The sequence below is a fragment of the Antrostomus carolinensis genome, unplaced genomic scaffold (genome assembly GCF_000700745.2).
Source record: "Antrostomus carolinensis isolate BGI_N321 unplaced genomic scaffold, ASM70074v2 scaffold6798, whole genome shotgun sequence".
NCBI classification, from domain to species: Eukaryota; Metazoa; Chordata; class Aves; order Caprimulgiformes; family Caprimulgidae; genus Antrostomus; species Antrostomus carolinensis.
In genome coordinates this window covers 9,411-16,091 of record NW_010330801.1, presented here as the reverse complement: position 1 = coordinate 16,091, position 6,681 = coordinate 9,411, and the positions used below count along the sequence as shown (strand labels likewise).

Genomic DNA, 6,681 nt, shown 5'->3' with positions numbered 1-6,681 from the left:
ATATGGCTGGACAGGGAGAGGTCTCCAGAAGGGCCAGCCCACTGCAGGGGCAAGGCCTGAGCGCTACGTCTTGGATATTAAAGCATCTCTGCTTTTGATGTGGCTTTTAAAAAAACCGTATTGCAGGAGCGAGGAGGGACCCCTCTCTGGGCTAAAACTGCTGCACACAGGCACGCTGCAGTCGTGTATTTTTCCAGGTGCTGTCTTTGGAGGGACACAGTACCCAGCTCTGCAGTGAGGCTCTGTAACAGCACTTTTCTTTCACCCTCGCCTCATGGAGAGCGAGGGAGCTTTTCTTCTCCCACCCTCTACCTGATCCCATGCTTGTAAAGAACATTCAGGAGAATTAAAAAAGAAATGTAATGATTAGTGAGCCACGCATATAATTCAGCAAGACTCGGGAGTGCTTTAATATATAGGAGGAAATACTGTTTGAGAATTGCAAGGAGCAGGTTTAGTTTTGAGCAGAGTCTGCATCTTGCTGCTGGATTTTGTTAGGAGTCAGTTCCTGTTTTCTGATCTGTACAGTTAATACAAAAACAGTAGATCCCAAAAATTTCTGCCTCCATCTCCAATATACCTCCATACTACATTTTACATACATGTTACATCAGAGGAGTTCAAGCTTTTTTCAGGTGACAGTTCCCCAAAACATTTTTCAGAACGTGGGCCTTTAGTTAAGCCTACTGACAGATGAGTTGTCCTGCTGTAAGGTGTCCACGGAAGGCATCTAGAAATACCACAATTCCTCATCTGCAGAGCAGACAGTAAAAATTGGAAAGCAATTTCAGAGTGCCCAGCACCAGATGCTGTATATGGTGCCTTTTGTGTAGCAATGCAAAGCTTCTCGAGGTCAGGCTTCAAGCAAGTCAGTGCTGATGCAGTGCAACACTAGTCAGAGGCCCATTTCTGTTTCAAAACAAGAGATATAAAGACAGGACCACCGCTTCATACCAGGGTCCGTTAACGCACGTGCAACACAAAACTGATGTGGCTACATTACCTTATATCCAGGGCTACTTTGATCAATGTTAGCTTAAACATGTCCACACCTTGCTGCACTGCGCAGCAGTGATGTGACAAGGTCAGTAATGAGCAGTCTCCCTATACTCAGACACTTCTGAGCCACTCTCACTAGAAACTTGGCAGGAACTGGAGCGCGGAGTTACAGGAGGAGCAGTGCCAGTGGCTGAGGTGAGCAAAACGTGAGCAGTGGGCAGTTGGCTGGAGCTCAAGGGGCTGCAAAAGCATTAAGGGACAGTCAGTGCTTTGCCTCTTTCTCTGGCAGATTGGCCCTGAGACCCAGCGTGGATTCCTTGCGCTTCCAGGGAGTGGCTACATGAAGAGTGCCAAGGGCAAAAGCATCCAGGTGGTGGTGTGGTGCAGGCCTTTTAATGCCTCAGGATGTAAAGCAAATGCCTATGCTTTTGTAGGCTGTGATCAAGCAAGAAAAGAAGTTAAAGAGTCTGCACTGGAGGAGTCAAGGACAACTGATCCGTACAGGAGTGTTTTCACATTTTGGATGAAGTTATTAAGGCTACAACTGTGCAGTGATCATTTATGGCCAAACTGGCATTGGAAAGACCTTCACGATTTCAGGGCAGCCTCTAGGAGACCAACTGGACAAACAATCTGAACAGATAGTTCTGGCACCATGGCTAACTTTTAATCCCCTGGAACAAAGGACTGTTTGCTCAAGGATGCAGACAATGGCAGGAGATTAAACTTGGTAAGGGAAGAGGAGGTGGAGACCCCCTGAGTCTTTCCAGGAAATGCAATAGGATATAAAAGGGAAAGGCAAGTACCAGAAAGTGGGAGAAAAAAAGAAGGAAAAAAGAAGAAGGAAAAAACAAGTTCTAGATGGATGCTCCTACAGACCAGAGAACTCCCCTGTTGGCTGGACCAACACTAGAACCTGCATCGGTGATCTCTGTCATACTCTCTTTCTCTCACTCTTTTACTTTCTTCCAGTAAGTGATGCAAGCCCTTCATCTCATATGTATGGCAAATATTGATCATTTCTGCTACCTAACTACTTATTGACAAGCCTAGTTGCGAAATAAAAGTCTCTGTTTGCCCACGGTGTGTTGTGCACACCTTATTCCAACCAAGAGAATCGGCAAATCTGAGTCATGTTTCCCTTTCTTCTGCTAAGGGAAAACTTTATGGGCAGGAATCCAGGACGTGACAGAGCCCCAGTGATGAACATGCTTGGGAAGAGGATTTTCTACCAGGTACAATACATTGTATTGGATATTGGAAAAACTCACAGAGATTGATACTGATCTTTTTTGTAAAATTCCCTCTTTTGGAAATCTATAATAAAGAGCTTTTTGATCTTCTGAATCCTAATTCCAGCACTGGAGAAAGACTGCAGATGTTTGATGATCCTACGAACAAGATGGGTGTAAATGTGAAAGGCTTGGGAGAAACACCTGCACACAACAAAAATGAAGCCTATCAAATCTTGGAAAGAGGTGCAGCAGAAAGAACTACTGCAGCTACTTACATGAATGCAAATTCCAGTTGATCCTACTCTGTGTTTTCAGTGACCATCCATATGAAGGAACAAGATGGACAAGAGCTTGTTAGAACTCAGAAGATAAACTTGGTTGATCTTGCAGGAAGTAAAAACACTGGAGTTTGGGGCAGTTGATAAAAGAGCTTGTGAAGCTGGAAATACCAGGTAGTCTGTTCTGACTGGTGAAAGAGGTATTACTGCTCTCGTGGAAGGAGACACAGAGAATCTTAACAGAATCCTTAAGACACTCTTGGAGAACAATGAAGAACATCAATAATTGCCAGTTTCTTCCATATCTATAAATCCTGAGGAAACATTGAGTACACTGGAGTATGCTTCCAGAGCAAAGAACATAATCAAGCCTGAAGTTAACCAGCAGCTGTGAAAAGGAGCTATTATTAAGGAAGATGCTGAAGACACTGAAAACCTAAAAGGACACCTCAGTGCTGCACAAGAATGAAATGGAATCTGTATTTTAATTGAAAATTCATGAAGCCCTTAAAGAAAAGTTGACAGTTCAGGAAGAACAAGTTGCAGATCATGTTGACATAATCGGTGCCATGGAAGAAGAAGTAAAAACAATCACTAAACCATTCACAATTAATAAAAGTGAACCTTAACAATGAAAACAGATCTGCAAAAAAAGGAGAAAGAACTGAAAGAAGCACAGATAGATCTGCAAGAAACCAAGGTTCCTCTGGCTGAGAAAGATCATGTGGATTCAGTTTTGGAAAACACCAAAGAAAAACTTCATGGCACAGCTAGCTGTTTGGTGAGTACTGTTCATACGAAAGATGTACCTATGCAAAACTGAATCATAAGGCTGTTGATCAACACAGTGCTATCATACAAATACATTTGCTGGAGAAATGAAAGTTCTGTTCAATAAAGTACAAGATTCAGTTAGTGAGAACAGTCTGAAGCAGCAACAGATGTTGGCATCTTATATATATTTTATAGGCAGCCTCCTAACTACCAGTTGTTCAGCAGCTAATATATTTGCAAATTTAAAAGATTGCTGAGCACTGAACTTTTTTATATGCCTGAAAAAATATTACAAAATATGACTCTGCCATTTGCTAGTAAAGCTGAGCTGTTGAGGTTGACTGAGGAGCATATATGTGGATTAGGAAGAGCATTAAATACCTAGACACCAATGGTGGAAATTGTCTTGAAACTAAACTCTTAGTTTCAGAATAACAAGGAAATTTTCTGCTGTGGCTGATGAGATGGAGGGCCATAAAACTAAATTAATATCTTCTTAGGAGATGTCTGTCTCACTTGGAACAAATTACAGGAAGAAACAGACAGTGGTGTTTTTCAGCTGCAAAATACTGTGAGAGTTTAGGAGAAGGAAGTGGAAATGGCAAGGCTTGTATATACGAAGAACGCAAATGAATTCGTGTCCTCACTGCAAAGCCAGCTGGACCTTTTGGCACAGGAGATACAGAAGAACTTAGCTGGTATACTGTCAAAAAATGGAATTTTGAAGACCACCATCACTGCTGGGCAAGAATATGTTTACTTGGAAACTATGGACCTAGTCAGCAGTAAAACTTCTGCTTCAAAACAAATTTATTGCATCTCTGGATGATTTATTTCAAGAGCTCAAGGACATAAATGGTGAAAACAAGAAGATGCTGGTGTAATCCATTGTCTGTTCTCCGCAACTTCTTAGCAATCTCACAAATGTGTCTCAAGATACCAGTAAATGGAGTGAATTTAAAACTGCTCAGACAGTCAGCTTTATGGATCAGTAGCAGTTCTCCTTCAGCAGTGAGAAAGGGCAGCTTCAGTGTTAACAATAGAAAACAGAAGGTTTATGATTGAGATCAGTATTTTGTATTGGATATTTTGTTCTGCATTAAGTTGCAGGAGGTGTGGTTTGGAACTACCACATTGTACAAATAGATCATACAATAGATTTTATTATATGCATATCAAGAATACAAATAGTCTTTTGTGTTCAAAGATCCTTGACATACTGCTGTCACTGAAAGAAACTAATTGACAATTTTAAAAGCATTGGAAGTCACCCATGAGAGCTGCAAACCGACTGCCTATACTGACCTTAAAAAAAGAAAGAGTATGTCATGCTGCTGCCAGCCACGTTCAGGGTCTCCAGATCCATGCTCTCCCTTAGAGGCCTGGCTGAATGACTGCTAAAAAAAGAATCTTCTTATCGATTTCCAGTATGTGCTCACTAAAAGCCAGTCAATAAGTAAGAACTTACTGAAAGAATGGAACTGTCCTCTGGCTGTTGGAAGCTGGGAGCTAGACAGCAAGCAATTCTGGGGAAATGCAATGGATTTATGTATTACATACAACTTCTCTCAAGAACAATAGTGAATTGTGACTTGCAGCATTTACAAAATGCATCCCTATTAAAGGGACAGAAAATTATCCTTAAATATAGACTTGTCAGGCTGTTTTATTTTATATATAAGCTTATATTGCTACAAATATACTCCCTTAGATATTTTTTATAAGTCTGACTTTAGAGATTGGCATCCATGTAATTTCTTTATCACTGCAACATATGGCAGTCTTCCCTGCTGCCAAAACATGGCCATGTTTCAGCCTCAGGGTACAGCTGGGTTGAACTTAAAACTGAGACTGTTTTCAAACATAGACACAGAATTTTATTTTATTCCTTCTGACACCATAAAAGAAAAGTAAATTCAAAATTCCTGTCACCGGAACCTCCATGAACACTACAGTGCCTACTGGTTCCAGCCACGCTAGCAAGTACTTCCTTCTCGTTTTTGGTTAACATCTAAATCGATAACCAAAATCATGTACAGGATCATGTATCACTCAGCTATCCAAACAGAAAACTTCTTCAGTTCAGATCCCAGCATGGATCTGCAAGATTCTGAATCTTATGGTGAGCTTCCTACATAGCCACAAGTTATAGCAACCTCTATTTGTGTGCAATCAATAATTCTGTAAACATTCTGTTCTCAGGGGCTCTTTACAACTCATCCATACTTAACCCATCATTTCCTCTTACACTGTTCTTCCTGGTTTGCAAAGCTGAATGTAAACCTGCTGTACTGGTGCAGCATTCTATCTCAGCGTTCTTAAAATTAGCTAGATAAAACCAGCCAAATCCCAGTTACATTTGAAAGTATACCAAGCACCACTATTTTGATTAAAACCATAAAAATATCAAAAACTACACTAGGTTCTGAGCAGTTTGCTCAGTTGACCATTTTCCAGATCCCAATGCAGTACCACAAGCATCTGAAGCAAACAAACAGAATAAAGGTCCAGCATTAAAAAAGGAAGAATAAATCGTATCTGCAATCCCATTCTCTAACCTTGCAACTGGAGGCAGAAGAAAACCCCTAAGTGCCGTGGGTTTTCTGCTTATTGGTGGAGCTCACAAACACCAATTGCGTGACAGCACCTGCTCAAAAGAAGCCCAGTGGGCAAAAGAAAATTAAAACAGGTAAGGGAGTAATTATTCCCTTGTCAGCAGTAGGTATATAAATAGTAGTGTTAGCTCTAACATTGGAGTTGTCTAGGTTACTGCTTTGACCTGGTTGTCCCATTTGGAACAGGTTTAGTCAGATGAACAGACATTCCCTACAGGAGGAAGGAAGTTTCCTGATGGGTAGCAGGGTGTGTAAGGTCCTGGTCTGAACCTTGCAGTGCTTCCTCTGCTGTGCATATTGTTCTGATACAGCTCTGGATGCAGCCCTTAACATTTATAGAAAGGAAAGAAGGAAGTGGAGGTTAATCAAGAAATTAACTAAACAGTTCTCTAAGCAACCTGTACAGTACGGTTGGCAGGTGAATTGCTGGCCACTAAAAGTTACTGGTTTTTTATTCCTCCATCTCCCTTTTCTAGATCGCCCCTACTGCCAAAGAACAGTTGAGCGTAGCTCAGCCTGAGGCTGCTTTAAACAAAATCATTCTCCACTTCTGTTGAAATCAAAATAGTCTGTCACATTAGATGTGACAATCCACAGTTTTTATTTCTGTGAAGTAGGAGGTGTATTTCTAACATCAAGCAAGCATATTTACTGCCAATACTCTGAAAATGTAATTGCTCCATGTAGCATGTGGCTTCTGCAAGAGGGGCTGGAGGTTCCATGACCTGATGAAAGAGATCATGGTATGGCTGGCAGAGGAAGAGCAGGGGTAGAGGCTTT

General features: G+C 41.3%; 1 pseudogene; it reads left to right on the top strand.

The window, feature by feature from the left end:
* Positions 1 to 1,288: 1,288 nt before the first annotated feature.
* On the top strand, positions 1,289 to 3,394 carry LOC104528869 (kinesin-like protein KIF11 pseudogene; annotated as a pseudogene).
* The last annotated feature ends 3,287 nt before the right edge of the window (positions 3,395 to 6,681 follow it).